This window comes from Mus caroli, unplaced genomic scaffold (genome assembly GCF_978045245.1).
Source record: "Mus caroli unplaced genomic scaffold, Mus_caroli_1 scaffold_4, whole genome shotgun sequence".
In the NCBI taxonomy this organism is placed as follows: Eukaryota; Metazoa; Chordata; class Mammalia; order Rodentia; family Muridae; genus Mus; species Mus caroli.
The window spans coordinates 116,851,605-116,869,223 of NW_028227259.1; the positions used below are offsets into that span (position 1 = coordinate 116,851,605).

The following is a 17,619-nucleotide window of genomic DNA, read 5'->3' on the forward strand; positions in this document are numbered from 1 at the left end:
GGAGGGGGCAGAGTGAACAGCCTGAGCAGAGCCTATGTGGGGGGAGGGGACAGCCTGAACAGAGCCCATCTCTCTGCGATGTAAACAAATCCTTCCCAGGCCTTCACAGCAGATGAGGAGAGTGTGAAGCCCTGGGTGTCCCAAGCAAGCATGACTTGTTCTACATAGGAGGGAATAGACTCTAGAGGGCCCTAATGGTGTGTCCCAGGAACTCGAAGCTGGGTCATCCATATGTGTTTTTAGGAGCCCAGAGCCATGCTTGAGTTTACCCTATCACCTTATTGAATGCAAAGCCATCTTAAATTGATCAGTAAATGGGCTGGACCTGGTGCGGAAGGTTTGGGGCAACACAGAGAAGGCTATGTTCCAGGCTATGCCTGCCTACACACTGCAACACTCCACACCATGACCACCCTAGACCTACCCTCTGAAACTGTAAGCAATGCTTTCTTGTGTAAGAGTCACCTTGGTCATGGTGTACACAGCAATAGAACTGAACCTAAGAATTATACAAAGTGGGATGGCCCAGTGGGGGCCCCTGCAGAGTGACAGACCTGGCAGGCAGTTATGGGGCATTTTCTGTGGCCAGCACTAGTCATGTGACCAAAGCCTCCCTCAATGAGAGCCTGGCAGCAAAGTCATGAAAACCAATCATGCTTCAGAGCTGAGCAATGGAGACCTTCAAGAGCAAAAGGACTTAGCAAGAGTGCTAGAACGTAGTACTCTTGATTGTCTTTGTAGTACTCATCCACTGAGATCAGTACTCATCCACTGAGATCAGTACTCTCTGGTAGTGCTGTGACTCGATTCTGTCCTGACTCTTTGGGAAATATCTGATGCCCACGAGGCATCTGCCTTTCAGTTTATCCCTAACACAAAGCTTGCTGATGGAGGTGAGTTGCCACCTGGAGACTTAGGATTGAGTCTGGAGAAAGAGTTGGCGACCACACCTTGGGGGATACTGTGACATGTGTCAGGTCAAGGCCAGATACTGTTATATCCCACAATGCACCAGATACCTCAAGTTAGAGAATCATCTGGCTACATTCAGAATCTCTCTTTTGGAAATTAATTCCACAGGATGGATCAGAAGGCAAAGCAGGGCCCTGAACATGAGTTTGCTCGGGGCAGTGCAGCCAATGAAATGAGAGTCTGAAAGCCAGAAGCTATACCCAGCTTTGGGGATGGTTACGGAGATCACAGAACATCACTTTGATGTCATTAGACAGTTGTTAGCAGAAGCAAGGGCTGTGCAATGTGGACAGCATCCTTGAATGGTATGGAGCAAACAGAACTACCAAGAAGACTGTGACCCGGAATCCATAGCAACCACACACACATACCTCACACTACATATACACGCACCACACCACACACACACATATACACACTTCACACAACATACACACACCACAACACACACACAGACCACCAGGTACATGACACACACAGATACACACACTCTACATACAAACTACCATGTACACTACACACACAGATACACTCTACATACAAACTACCATGTACACTAAATACACATGCATACTACATACAAAATACCACATATACTACACACACATACACACTACATATAAAACACCACATGTACTACATGCACACTACATACAAAGCACCACAAATATATACACACACATACACACACAGCATCACATACACACAATACACTATATATAAAACTACCATGTACACTAAATACACACTACATGCAAAACACCACATACACTATACACACATACACAATACATATTAAACATCACATGTATTACATACACACTACATACAAAGCACCACATATACTACACACACACACACACACACACACATACACACACTTTTTGAGTGGGACTTGGAGTCTCAGTTATGTTACAGGTGGAGAGATTTTTTAAAGATGATCTGGTCATCTGAAGTTTCTTTGTGGTTAGCTATTCAAGGAAACACACAGATGCCTAATGATGAGGGGTGTGTAGGATGAAGATTACAGTCAGGTCTGGGTAAACTCTCAGACCTTCTGATAACTCCAGAAGCCAAGTGACCACAGACAGATTTCCAGGCTTCTCTGAAGAAACTGGGGACATTTATATCACTGGAGGCTGCAGAGCCAAGACGTGACCCCATTCTATGGGGCTGGCTGTGCTCAAACCAGGAATCCAGCAAGGACCACAGCTGTTTCCCATCTCAGGAACTGATGGACATCCCTTTGTGGACCTCCCCTTTCTCACTGAGTTAGAACCTTAAAGATGGCATTAAGGATTGAGTACTGCAGTAGGTGTGGCCCAACCAAGCCAGGCCAGGACTTCACAGAGCTTAAAGGGAGGAACAATGTGGTCAGAAGCAGGCATGTGTGGGCAAGGCTGGCATGAGCAGGGCCAGTTTACACTTCAGCTGAGGCTTCCAGCCATGGAATGTTAACCTCAGGACAGGCAAGTAAGGGACAAGCTGGGGCCCAGCCCCGGCCCCCAGCCAGCAGCCAGACAAGGGCATCAGGTCAGTGAAGGGGGGCTGTGATGTAAAGGTCACCAGTGTATCAGTTCAGACACAGCTGGGGAAGTGTTTGGGGCTGAATCCCAGAAGCTCCGGAGCACTGTGGGAGCACCATTCCTTCCCAGGCTCAGGTACTATGGGAGCACCACTCCTTCCCGGGCTCAGACAGAGCAGCATGGGAACACCAGTCTTTCCCAGACTCAGACAGAGCACTGTGGGAGCAGAACTAAGCAAATGGGCAGGAGAGTGGGACTTGAGCTGAGGTAAATCTGTAACCTCATGGGTTCTGAAGTCTACAGCTTTACAGAGTTGAATCTCAGTGGTGCGGCTCGGAGGCTGTGTGACCTTCAGCAACTCACACAGCTGATCTGCCTTCCTGTCAATTTCATTGTGAATCAGGGTAGCAGGTAAAGTAGTTAAATTGCTGATGGGGGTGGGGATCAACCATTGGTGGCATTGCTAACTTCACAGTCCCAGAAGAGGAACCCCTGCCAGGGCAACATTGTTTCCCTTTCATTGGGGAAGCCAAACCCAGAATAAGAAGCTTGGGATGTGGAAGTCTGTCCAAAGCTAATGGGCTACTTAGACGGAGCAGGAAGACTTGAAGACTAGCTGGCCATGCCCTGGACCAAGGACTTTCAATGCCCATTCTTTATCTGCTTGCTGTCTGTGGGCAACAGACTTGGAGGGAGCACGACAGATCAATGGAGCACCCTGGAGCCAGGGACCACCCCAGAGCGATGAAGCTGTATAACCAGCAATCACCAGTCAGCAGAGCTGAGCTTTCCTGCTTCAGTTTAGGAACCTGGGGGCATCTGCAGATTACGAAGACCAAGACATCAGTCTCAACACTGCAGACCCCATCAGTTTCAACACTGCAGACCCCAGCAGCCAGCCCAGGGCAGACAAAACGAGGTCCCTCACCCTGTCACAACCTAGAGAAGACACACAGAATGAAGGGGCCAATTGTGGCACCTGGCTCAAGCTGGGGACCCCCTGCCTCCTTATGCCTTCCAGGGGCAGATGCCCAGCTGGTGTGGTGATCACATCCGGGCACACTGAAGTTTGTCTCAGTCGCCCCTCAAGAGCACAGCTGTGTTCTGAGGCTCTGTACGAGCTTAGGATCCTCTACAGTTAGCAAGGAGCATGGAGAGGCTCAGTGGTGCAACACCAGTCTGATTATAAGCCTGTTTGGGTAGTTAGATAGATACATGGCAGAAAACCCCATAGTAGCCCACCCGATCCCCAGACAGCTCTACAGTGTGAGGCAGGGAAAAAAACACAGACAGAAATGGCTTCCTTATGCACCAGTGCCTACGACATACTCCTCTTGTCCAATCATGCATCTTTGTAGTCAAGTCACATTTACTGAGCACCTACTGTGTACCAGTTTCCACAGAGCTAACACTGTCACCGGACCTGATCCACCTGCCCTGCTGATGTCTGGCCCATGGAAGGCAGGTGAATGCTTAGGGTGGAGAGAGTCAGTGTTACTATGTAACTGTTGGCGGCAAAGGAAAGGGCAGGGTCTGATGCGCATAGGATGCCTACCCATCATGTTTACCAAGATAAAGACAACACTGGGCAATGTGAGCTTCTGGCCCTGCATTGCTCACAGGAATCGGGAGGCCTTTAGACTTCTAGACTGCTGCTCTCCATGGGGCGCCCTATGCACAGTTGCTGTGTGGGAAGCAGTTCAGACGATAATTAATGCTAGCAATTAAGATGGGCTCTGCTCGTGACATTCAATTAGAGGCTAATACCAAAGCTGTTGTTTGTTGCTTGTTTCTTTACCCAGAGAACCCTGCTCCCCAGAGACCTTCATCTGCCTGAGATGCACGGGAGCTCTTCCCTCAGGCTTCGTGCCCCTGAGGAGGCCTCTCAAGCTTCAGTTCACCTCATCCGGGGTTTGCCTGACAGAACAGATCTCACAACATCCTTGAAATTGAACCATCTTGCCATTTTCTGGTACAGTAGTAAGAACAGACTACTGTACACACATCCTACTGAGCTTCCTGCTCAGTAGGATGTGTGTGTTCAAGTGAACAGGTGATACACATGGAGCCAGTGCCAGTGGCTTGCTTAGTAAATACAAGCAGACATTTATTGATATGTGTGCAATTAGCAACTGGCAAATCTTTTTAAAATTCAACTCTGTCCCAGGCTGGCCTTGAAATTTTGACTTCCTGCTAGGTTTATAGGCTTCACCATGATCACCCCCAGCTCCTGTTCTAATCCAAAATCCAAATGACTCTGAATGTCACACAGACAGGAGGATTTCAAAACAGCCCTGAAACATTCTGAAATGCATGCATACACATACATACTGTATATGTATAAATATGTGATTGATATATATATATATATATATATATATATATATATATATCTCACATGCTTGAAACATCCCTGAACATACTATTGCTGAGTTCATTCCTAAAGTGTTCTGCTGAATGGCTGAAATCTCTTATCTCGCTTAATATTAATTAAGATCTCTTAGATCCAAGCACCGTGGAAACAGAACATCATGTTATAGTAAATTACTGGCTGTGGTTATTCTCCCTGGCATGAGCTAGCAAAACATGCTCATGTTTTCTCTTTGTGATTTTCCAGATTCTCCGCAGAAACTATGAGTTTGGTGTGTTATCAGAAACTTGGAAAATGGGCTTCATTTCTCTGGTTGATTGCAATGGAATCCCCTTCTACCTGACCTCGGGAGCCGGCTATCAGCAGGCAGAAAAGCCAGGGAGCAATGCAGTCGCTGTTCCACGAGGTCCTTCCCTCATCCACCCTGAAAACTCTCTATTTCGTTCTATTTTTATGGTGCAATAACAGATGCAGAGAGACTCATCAAAGATCTGATTTTAGTTCACTTTCTGTTGCTATAATGGAATACCCGAGACTGGATGATTTTCATAGGGAAGAGCTTTCTTTTGGCACATGGCTCTGCCACTCCAAGGGCACAGCACCCCATGTGTGTGGCTTCTGCCAAAGGCCACATGCACCTGGCTGAAAGTGGGAAAACAGAAAACAATATTTGTTCTCACAGACACACAGGAGCTCCCCCTCAGGCTCCTTGCCCCTGTGGTGGCCTCTCAAGGTTCAGCTCGCCTGCACCAGGGTTTGCTCCACAGAACAGATCTCACAACAGCCTTGGAAGTTCATCCATCTTGCTGCTTTCTGACACAAGAAGGAAAGACAGAAGCTTCACTATTAGTGAGACCAAGGAGGTGCCAGAGTCCCTTTTAGAAAGCGACTCTGGAGGCTGGTCCTCTGAGAGAAAGAACTCCCGTGTGTGTGTGTGTGTGTGTGGGTGTGTGTGTGTGTGTGTGTAAAACATTAACCCCCTGACCATTTGTATACTCTGGAGACAAACACTGGTCTTTCTTGGAACAACCAGATTCAAACCCTAGCAGGTCCCACAAGCAAACCAAAAGAGTCGGGGAGCCAGGTGTGGCAGCACACACCTTTTAATTCTGGCACTCAGGAGACAGAGGCAGGCAGATATCTTTGAATTCTAGACCATCCTGGTTTAACATAGAGATCTCCAGGATGGCCAGGGCTACAAAAACATCCCCTCTCAATAAAAACACCAACAAAAAGAAAGTAGTAGAAAGATATGTTTACAGGGCCAGTAAATATCTAACCCTTCCTCCTCAGCCTTGCCTCAGCTGGGACAGGCGTGTCTGATGGGTCATTGCACAAACTCAAGCAACCAGGGGTCCAAGAGTCTTCTCTTCACCACCCAGTCGAGTGTCTCAGCCCCAGACTGCCCTGTGCTGCTTTGCCTGTCAGTGGCAACCAGAAAGCCAGACCTTATCACGCCTCAAGTGATGGCAATCTTCCCAGAAGTGCCCCCTGCGTCCTCAAAGAATGCGAGTAGACATATGGTCCCTGATAGGATTTCAGTGTGAAGTGTCACTCCCGTGCTGCGGGGTGGGTGTTTGGAGAATCAGTAGACAATTTAGGCGATGGACTAGCAGGAGGAAGTCAGTCAGGAAGTCAGTCGCTGGAAGTGTGTCCTCAGGCACGGTCTCTTGCCCTGTCCACTTCCTGTCTCTCTTTCTGATCACTGATTACCACAAGGTAAGCAACCTTGCTCTGTCATGAACTCTTACCACTGTGCCCCTCTGCCCATCACAGAGCACATCCTGGACACTGTATGGGGTCCAACGGCAACAAGGACGCATTTAAATCCAAGGCCACCCACGCTGTAAGCAGCAGAGAACTCCCTCAGAGAGCCCAAGGGTCAGGGTCCTTGGAAGAGCAAATGTTTAGGACTGGGGGGAAATATGCACAAGATTTGCTTTTTCTTCGGGCAACAAAGTAGTGCGTGCTGGTTAGTTTTTTACTTTGTTTTGTTTTTGTTTTTGTCGATGTGACTCTAATGGCTTAAATAGGTTTGGCCCTCATAGACTCATGTATTTGAATGCTTGGCCCACAGAGAATGACACTATTAGCAGATGTGTCCTTGCTAGAATAGGTGTGGCTTTGTTGAAGTAAATGTGTCACTGTGGGGGTGGCCTTTGAAGGCTTCTAGTGCTCAATCTCTGCCCAGTGTGGAAGGGACAGTCTCTCTCCAGGCTGACTTCCCATCAAGATGTAGAACTCTTAACTCCTCCAGCACCATGTCTGCCTGAATCCTGCCATGCTTCCCGCCATGACGATAATGGACTGAACCTCTGAAACTGTAAGTCAGCCCCAGTTAAATGTTTTCCTCTGTAAGAGTTGCTACGGTCATGGTGTCTCTTCACAGTAATAGAAACACTAAGATATTGACCCAAATTAGGTGATCTGGTATGAGAAAATCTCAGATGACAAATTGCCTCCATCAGACTGGCATGTGTGTGTGTTGGGGGGGGGGGTCCTGATAATGATTGATGTGGGAGGGCTCCACCCACTGAAGACAGTATCAACCTTGGGCAGGTGATCTGAATTTATATAAGAAAGAACCCTGATTATAAAAGAAGACAGGCTGAGCAAGCCATGGGGGAACAAGCCAGTAACCAGCACTCTCCATGGCTCCTGCCTTAATTTCCTGCCCTGACTGCCCTCAGTGATGAACTCTGATTTGAATATGGAAGCCAAATGAACTCGTTCCTCCCCAAGTTTCTTTTGGTCATGGTGTTTCATCCCAGCAGTAGAAAGTAAACCTTGTGAGGTATTGCTAGGACAGACATGACCATGTTGCTTGGGGGAGGATTGTAAAATCATTTGGAACTTTGGACCAGAAAAGCCATTTGAGTGCCCAAAGCTTAATGAACTGTTCTGTGGGACCTTGCAAGATAAGCTCAGGGAGGTGAAGAATATGAAGGACTGACTGGCTTATAATGTCTGAGAAGTAAAGACTCCGTCATGCCTGTTTAAGTGATGCTTTGAATTAAGAGTCTACAGTTTCTGCTATCCTGGAGTTGAAGAATCAGCTGCAATTAACAAGAGACCAACACTACTGAAGTGAAACCTTTGCTCTACGCTGATTAGCTGGGCCTGAGCTGAAATTCTTCTGGGAAGTGGTTCCTCACATCTGTGGTTCAGGAAGGCCAAAACAGTCTAGCAAGCTGGCAGCTGAACTCTAATATGTACGAGTCTCCCACCTGGTAATGATTTTGGAAACATGGGAGCTTCAAGGTTGAAGGGGTCATGGAGAGAAGCTGGGGCTTAACATGGTGTGTCAGGGTCAGAGTTCCTGAAAAGATCAGAAGCCATTGGTGAAGAAGTGGCATCTGTTGCAGTAGAGACTCCAGCGTATTGGAGGTGCTAGGGCTGCATTTCAACCTCCCAGGATAGGCAGGAGTGGGGAGAGAGAGTAGAGTAGTTCTGAGTCCAAGAAATAAGCTGTGTGTGCTGTGAGTGGCATGACTGGAGAGATGAGACTACCTAAGCCCCTTGCAGCCCACAAGATCATGTTGGACACATTTATTTATACTGTTGAAGATTGGCTTTGCTTTGATCTGCGCATGGCTATTTCCTGGTTTTTCCCTTCTTGGACTAAGGAAGTATGTAATTTGTTTTTGATTTTACAAAGAGGCTACAATTAAGTGACTTTGAATTTCTAAAGCAACCTTGAATTTTAAAAAGTGTAGAAAAAATTAAAGTATGTGCTACTTTTAAGGGTGTACTATGTTTTGTATGACTTTTCAGGGGATATTTTGGGACAAGTAAGAAAAGAAAGGTTATGGTTTAATAGTGGTGCATTTGTGTGTCAATATGACAAGGGATCAATTATACTGGTTAGTTTTTATCAACTTGACACAATGTAGCAGTACCTGGCAGAGAGAACTTCAACTGAAGAACTGCCTCAGACCAGCCCAGAGGCAAGTCTGTGGGAGGAGTTTTCTTGGTTAATGAGTGATTTGGAGGCCCCAGCAGAATGTGAACAGTGCTACTCCTAAGCAGGTGGTTGTGAGTTGCATTTTTAAAGGCATGTTGGGCAAGCCACGGAGAGTAAGCCAGAAAGCTACCTTTCTCCATGGCCTCTGCATGAATTCATTCCTTGAGTTTTTGTCCTTACACCCCTCAATGATTGGGATGTGTAAGAAATAAACCCTTTCCTCCTCAAGATGCTCTGGCCAGTGTTTATTACAGCAACAGAAAGCAGACTAGGGTGGATCAGGTGGATCGGGGCAGATCAAGATGGAATGTTTCTATTTAACAAACATCCACGTATGATTAAGTCTATCTTTACTTTTAAGATTAATTTAACAATGGTGAAAAGAAACTGAGGTTTTTTTAGGGTGGTGGTCAATTTATATCAATTTATTACAAGTTTTAGATTCCTACATAAAATTGATGAGCTTTTCAGTCACCGTTAAAGAGAATAATTAAGATGGAAGCCACAAATAATAATAAACAATCTCTCTTTGTCTTCCCAGCTGTTTGTCACAGTAATGGAAAGTCTAAATGACAGGGGAATGGCTCAACGGCAAAGCACTCACAGAATAAATCTGATGAACTGAGTTCAGTGCCCAGAGCCCACGAAGGAGCTGATGCAGGATTATAACCTCTTGTTATCCCCCATACACCTTCAGGAAGACAGGATAAGGAAGACAGGAGAAGGCTAGGAAGTTCATAAGCCAGCTAGCCTGATATATGCCTAAAAGCAAAGCTGAAGGTGAGGGCTGATGCCCTAAGTCTTCTTGGATTTCCCACACATGTGGAAGGCATGTGCACACATGAGCTCACGTACATAGAGAATCCCTCAGTATCATATGTGATCCTTTGGCTCCATGCCAATGAAAACCAACACATAATTCAACATGAACGGCGCTTTGAGTTTTGAGCCTGGCTGGATCTTTCACTGGGCTAGTGGTTCTCAGAGCCAGCCTTCCTCATTGCACCACACAGTTAGTCTCAGAATCAGGAAGGAGATCTGTGGTGGGCAGAGTGAGACCTGGCCTGCATACAGCAGTCTTTGCTCTAGACTATACAAACCCTGCCCCTGCATGGGAATCCTGTCCCTCCATGGGAACCCTGTCCCTCTGTGGGAACCCTGTCTCTGCGTGGGAACTCTGACCCTCTGTGGGAACTATGTCAGTGGGTCACTGTGTCAGTGGGTCACTGTGTCAGTGGATATGTTTCTCACCTCCCCTTCTTGGTGACATTGCCACTTCTTGCTCTTTGACAAAAGCTTCTTGCAAGGAAAAAAATAATGAAGGAATATCAAGTGGTACCCCCTTACACGTCTGACTGGCTCAATTCTTTCTAATAAGGGTGTGGGAGCACAAAGGCCACATGTATCAAACAGGCAGGGAAACCTCATTTTCCAGAAAAGAGTAAAAAAATACATTCCTTCTTGAAGGTGAAAGGATTTCAGTGCTCACACTGAGGGAGCTGGTGAATCAGAGAAAATAGAAACCATACCATGCCACTCAGTCCCAGGAACCTAATACTGAGAACTGAATAAGTGAATAGAATAGGGAATCAATTTCCCCTGTGATGGGAAAGTTGAAGCCAGAAGAGGCCCTGCTTAATCTAGATGCTGCTTTACAAGGTCAAAGCCCTTTACAGATAGCACAGGATCCCCAGGTAGGGTAATTAGCCTAGGTAACCCTGCATGTCATCAGAAGGATTCTTGGAGAAAGCAGTAAAGAGGGTTCATAGGGGACAACTGTCACCACATTGAGGGACACCAAGGTTGGGGTGAAACAGACCAGAGTGAAGAGCAGCTGGTCGAAGCCAGAGGAGCAGCAATCAGGAAGGCACTGGTGAGCCAGGGATGAGGGAAAAGCCCAGACATGGAGCCTTCCAGTGGAGGTCAGGCTCCAACAGTGTCCCCTGTGGGAAGCCGGCTTTAAGAGGAACCCCTAAGGAGATATCAAATTAAAAGATGTGACCTCTGCCAAGAGTGCCCAAGGCAAAACCTCCCTCTCTGGTCCTTTCCCTCCCTACCCCTCCTCCATTGCCCCCAGCTGCTCCCTGTAGGTGACAGCTGAGCTGAGGAAGACTGGATTGGATCTGATGGCAGTGGGGGCAGCCAAGTGGTTAGCACTCAGGATGGCCATGGCTTTTCGTTATTTAAGATGCAATCGATGTTTCCGGCTTATAAATATCTATTACACCATCCACTCAGAGCTGTACGCTCTCTCATCCATAAATTTTGAGGAAAAGGCAATAAGATTTCCAAAATCTCCGCTTTCCGGCACCACACAACCGAATGAAGAATTACAGATCTGTATTGTGTATCGGTTATTTATTGTCATGTAACAAATTACTTTGGCGCCCAATGTTTGAGAGCAGCAAATATTTACTGTCCCGCATGGTTTTTATCGTGTGAAGGGTTCAGGCTTGGCTTAGATGGGTGATTCTGGCTCAGTGTCTTTGTAGGTCCAATTAAGGTCTTCCAGTGCTACCTCATGCATAGAAAGGTCCTATGTACTGACTGGTTTGGTGTCAACTTGGTACAAGCTGGAGTAATCACAGAGAAATGAACCTTCCTTAAGGAAGTGCCTCCATGAGATCCAGCTGTAAGGCATTGTCTCAATTAGTAATCAAGAGGGGAGGGCCCCTTGTGGGTGGGGCCATCCCTGGGGTGGTAGTCTTGGTTCTATAAGAGAGCAAGCTGAGCAAGCCAAGGGAAGCAAGCCAGTAAGTAACATCCCTCCATGGCTCTGCATCAGCTCCTGCTTCCTGACCTGCTTGAGTTCCAGTCCTGACTTCCTTTGGTGATGAATAACAATGTGGAAGTGTAAGCTGAATAAACTCTTTCCTCCCCAACTTGCTTCTTGGTCATGATGTTTTGTGCAGGAATAGAAACCCTGATTATGGCCGGGCGTGGTGGCGCACGCCTTTAATCCCAGCACTTGGGAGGCAGAGGCAGGAGGATTTCTGAGTTCGAGGCCAGCCTGGTCTACAAAGTGAGTTCCAGGACAGCCAGAGCTATACAGAGAAACCCTGTCTTGAAAAACCAAAAAAAAAAAAAAAAAAAAAAAAAAAACAAAAAAAAAAAAAACCAACCCAGAAACCCTGATTATGACAGATTGACAGATGCCCACATAGTTCTTAACAGGGGCCACCAAGCTAACACAGACTCATAATTAATCTAACAAAATGACAAGCCTGGTGTTATCACAGGATGGGAAATGCAGGCCAGGAGACATACAGAAGGAGACAGAGAACATACTACACAGAAGCTAAGTTCTGGAGGGACAATATCTGCCAACCAGGGGATACTGAATCACCAGCACCTGGCCAGGTGTCACACATCCGTCCTACCAGCACAGGGAAGCTAAGACAAGATGATAGTTTGAAACCCAAAGCAACAGTACCCAAATTATTCCAGAAGCAAAGAGCCATCCAGAGGGGATCGTGATACCTTGAGTTTTTGATTTGTGCCCTCTGGGTCTTAGGTGGCACCCCTATGCTGTTTTAAGCCCCTGTGTGTGGGTGCTGTTTTATGTCCCAGCAAACTCAGCACCGGAGGTTCTTTCTGTGCCCTGCTGCTTCAAACGGAACTCACTGGGGGGACTGTAAAAGATTAAGAAAGCAAACTGGCCATCACATGAGAGTGCAGATCTGAGTCTGTGTCCCCAGCACTCAGGGTAGGTCCTGAAATCCCAACACTGGGAGGATAGAGGCAGGAAGATCCCTAGGGCTCCTGATCAGCCAGTCCAGCAAGGACGGGCACTCCAAATTCAGCAACACTAAAGGAAGGATACTCTACATCAATGTCTGGCTTCCAGACACATGAATGTGCACCTGCACACATGTATGTATACATGCATGAACACACAAAGAGATATACATACAGACAGACAGACAGACAGACAAAAAGTAGAAAAAAGTAGGGATAAGTTTCAACTTATCCCTAAGTCTGTTACTCGGTGACGCTCGCTCTTAATGAGAATGTCATATTTCCATGCCATGTGTGCATGTAGACATGTACATGTGTCCTGTGTCGAGCGTGCCTACCTGATCCACACTCGGGTTCTATTAAAGGTAACCCAGGGTCCATTACACAGACAGTTTAACAACTTGCCTCTCTTCCCCTGCCTCACTATCTTCAGCAAAATAAAGGATTGGACGCTCACTCCAGGTGGCTGCCAGCAAGCTTTCCCTTTTCTTCTTCCTCTTCTTCTTCTATTTCAAGCTGATTGTTTAAGAAAAATGCCCCCAGCTGTTGCCTGGAGGCCTTTATAGCTTTATGGAAAGTTAACAGGCAGGCAACAGGATTTCTTTGGGAGCTAGGTGATAAAGACCTAACATTCTGAAAGCGGAAGGGAAACTTGCAGATCATCATAAACTCAGAGGAAAGATGCCCCCTCCCCCACCCCCTCCCCAATCCCTGACTCTTCCCCTCCTCCCCTCCCCTTCCCTCAACCCCCACCGCTTCCCTCATTGCCACCCCCACTTCATCTCTCACCCCAACCCCCACCCCATCCCCCAACCCCCTCCCCCAACTCCCACAGCATCCCCCATTGCCATCTGTGCTCATCTGTGCACAAGAGAGGCTAAAAACAAACCTAGGACTCCAAGTCTTCCTACCTAGATCTTTGCTCTTTCTCTCCAAAAGCACCCTTGTCTCCCACTGCACTGCTTTAAACCCTGCTGGAGTTAGAATCCTGGCCTCCTGCATGCAGGGCAGGCACTCCACCATCTCTTCTTGAACACACTCTGGTTACAAGGAGATGCATAAGGATTCTGACGGTGAGGAGGGGTCACCGATTTGATTCCTGGGGTCTCTGAGTCTCTGATGGGAGGCACACTCCTAAGACCCTCACAGTCGAGCCAGGCATAGTGGTGCACACCCTGAATCCCAGCACTTGGGAGGCAGAGGCAGGAGGATCATTGTGAGTTCCAGGACATTTGGAGCTAGAAGTGAACCTGTCTCAAGAAACAAGCAGACATCCTCATGGGGAAGTAGAAGGTGGCTGAGAATGTTTTGAGACATTTGGGGAGGAGCTAAAGAGGGAACTGAATCAGAGTCTGTGATGTTCCTGTGGGACACTGCCTTGGGCCTTTGAGGAGATTTGGAAATTAACAACAACAACACCTCCTTAAAGTCCCTCTCAGCCTTCCCAGTCCCAAACTCACACCCTACACACACACACACACACACACACACACACACACACACACACACACATACATACAGTCATCTGCTTCAGTGACAACAGAAAGAGTGGCAAAGGGCAGCTTTGGAGCAGCTTTTCCAACGTCCACACACATCAGGAACTTTTCAAAAGCAGTAGCTGGGATTCCTGACCTGGAGTGAACGCCTACCTCCTGGCTCCAGACTTCCCACAGTCAGCCCACCTATACCACCGCTTCCCGACGAAAGAAAAAAAGCTATTTCAATTTTTCAATTTCTGCTCAGTTGCAAATATGACATCCGTACCACCCAATCTTCCTGACAAGAGAATAATTATATCAATATAATTAAGTCTCAAATGCAAAGATTATCTTTAGCACATACACTGGCAAGGCGCTTCCCACATCAGAGACCACTGTTGCAGCTAGGGATTCTCCAGCTGCCTCCAGCAGGGCTGCTTTCAAATCAAGTCCACAGGCCATTGGTGCGTGGTTCCTTTCCTCCCACTGACCCACACACTTGCAGAAAGAGAGCAATTAGCTTCTCAGACTTCCCCAGTGGCCACTGAGTTTCCCATCCCAGAGAATTTTGTCATGGCTGAGGCTGGGGCTCAGCAGGTGTGCTTGCCTAAAGTGACACAGCCCCTATTCTGTCCCCAGTGCCACATAAATTGTGTGTGGAATTGCACACCTATAGTCTTGGCACGCAGGAGGTGAAGGCAAGAGAGTTAGAATTTCAAGATAATCCTTGACTTGACTGTGGATTGCAGACACAGCCTGGCTCCAAACACAGGAGTCACAGAGTCTATAAAATGTCACCCAGGCTGGTAAGACCCAGTAACGCACACACATCTGTCTGTTTCCCATGCACCCATGCTGAGTGTGTCTGTCTGTCTGTCTGTCTGTCAGCTCCACAGTGGCCTTCCCTTCATGCAGAAAGATGTTCAGGGACCCTCAGAAGTACCTTATGCAAAGAAGGTCGTGACAGGCCATGTTCCATAGTGACTCTTGAGTCCCAAATGGACCCCATGGGTGACAGTAGTACCTGAAGCTGGTGACTTTGAGCCAATGCAGTCTGGCGTGTTCCCCGTGTACTTGTGCGATACTGGTGTCAGCACACCTGTGCTGCTGATCCTGTAGACACAGCTGTGTGCAGGGCAGGGTGGTGGGCAATATCAAGTGACCATGCCACCAGTTTTGCATGTGCTTGGGCCAGGCTATCAGTCATGACTCCAGGGCACTTCTAATTTATAAAAGACAGTGTTCTGCTTTTATGTAAGTTGTAATGACACAATGCTGGGGGTGGGGGGTGGGGATGGGGGTGGGAATCAGCTTATGGGGAAAAGCTTACAATTCCAGGCTATTTATTCCCTATCAGTGTGGAGAAGAAGTCAACGCAGGGACTTCAAACATATCACATCCAGAGTGTAGAGAGAGAAAGAGAGAGAGAGAGAGAGAGAGAGAGAGAGAGAGAGAGAGAGAGAGAGAGAGAGAGAGAGAGAGAGAGAGAGAGAGAGAGAGAGAGAGAGAGAGAGAGAGATCAATGCATGCACACCCCCTTGCTTATGCACGGCTCCATTGCTATGCTCCAAAGCTGTTCAGGTCCCCCTGCCTAGGGAATGATGCCACCCACAGTGGGCAGGGTCCTTCCACATCATTTAACACAGACATGCCCACGGGCCAACCCAGTGTACAATCCCTGTGGTGGCTTGAATATACTTGGCCCAGGGGAAGTGGCACTATGAGGAGGTGTGGCTTTGTTAGAAGTGCATCATTATGTAGGTGGACTTTGAAGTCTTTTATGCTTAAGCTCCACCCAGTGTGAAACACAGTCTCTTCCTGGCTTCCTTTGGATCAAAATGTAGAACTCTCAGCTCCTCCAGAACCATGTCTACCTAGACTCTGCCATGCTTCCTGTCGTGATGATAATGGACTGAACATCTGAAACTGTAAGCCAGTCCTGATGAGATGTTTTATAAGAGTTGCCTTGGACATGGTGTCTCTGCACAGCAACAGAACCCTAACTAAGACAATTCCTCGCTGAGGCTCTTCCCAGGTGACTCTACATTGTATCAAGTTGACAGCAGCCATGGCTAACTGGTTAACAAGGTTGACACTGAGACAAACTACCAAGCTGCAATAACAATAGCCACATCTTCCTCTTACTCAGGCTCTCTTGATCAGATTGAAAACCATGTAGAATGACTGCCCCCGCAATGTCATCCAGGCCTAGGGAAGAGCAGTCTTCAAGGGTTGCCCCGAGAAGAAGTGTCCTGATGTACTTCTCAGAAAGCCTCCATCAGAGACAGGAGACCGCACTAATCACCAGGCTTCTGCCTTAACAACTAAAGCCAAAGCTACTTACTCCAAAAAGCCACTGAAATCTCCCAAATGCTCAAGAGAGGAGGGAGGAGATGATCCCTCTCAGGCAGACCGATTCTCATCAATAGTCTTGTATCGTTACATCTGTTCTCCCAGGAGATCGATCAGGGAGGATACAGCAAGTTGCTTCTGGCATTGGCGATCAATGCCAGATCCTAGCTTCCCTGGACTCAGAACAGTCGATGCTGTCTAGCTGAGAAACGGGTGGAGGCTGTGCGGTGTATGTGGCATAGACAGCAAAGAACGCCAGTGAACAGCTTGTGGCAGGGCGTGGTAATGACAGAGAGTAAGACAATGGTGTCTGGCATTCCGGGCTCCCATCTGCTGAATTAAGAGATGTTCCACAGTGTCAGACATCGCAGCCTCAAAGTCACAAAGTACTTTTATTCCTGCTACATTCATTGTGAGGAGTTCACACTCCTACCCCTCCCTCAGTGTGAGGAGTTCACACTCCCATCCCTCCCTCAGCACAAGGAGTTCACACTCCCATCCCTCCCTCAGTGTGAGGAGTTCACACTCCCACCCCTCCCTCAATGTGAGGAGTTCACACTCCTATCCCTCCCTCAGTGTAAGGAGTTCACATTCCTACCCCTCCCTCAGTGTGAGGGGTTCACACTCCCATCCCTCTCTCAGTGTGAGGAGTTCATACTCCCATCCCTCCCTCAGCACAAAGAATTCACACCCCTATCCTTCCCTCAGTGTGAGGAGTTCACACTCCCACCCCTCCCTTAGTGTGAGGAGTTCACACTCCCATTCCTCCCTCAGCAGGAGGAGTTCACACTTCTCCCTCCTTCAGTGTGAGGAGTTCACACTCCCATCCTTCCTTCAGTATGAGGGGTTCATACTCCCATCCTTCCTTCAGTATGAGGAGTTCACAGTCCTATCATCCCCTGATTTGAGGGCACCAGGCAGTTTCCAGAAAGGTTCTGTGGAAATTCTCATCTTCTGAAACAAAGGGCACTGAGCCTGAAACCTGGAGCATCAACTGTGGACATGTGGGGACAGATATTACCTGACTGTGGGCAGCTGGGTGAGCTGTGCTGTGCAGCTCACAATGTTAACAGCCTCTCTGGGCTCTATTAGAGAACACCAGCATCTCTTCCCTCAAATTTGTGACAAGCAAAATTGTTGTCAAAATACTTCCAAGGGTCAGAATCACACCCAGAGGACAGCTGAGCCCAGATGTGAAGCTGGACCCTGACCCAGCCA

At 47.6% G+C, this 17,619-nt stretch overlaps 1 protein-coding gene across 2 annotated transcripts in view; it reads right to left on the reverse strand.

The window, feature by feature from the left end:
- Myo18b (myosin XVIIIB) overlaps positions 1-17,619 on the reverse strand; it is a 208,656-nt gene that overhangs the window by 35,416 nt on the left and 155,621 nt on the right. The gene's annotated exons all lie outside the window — the stretch shown is intronic.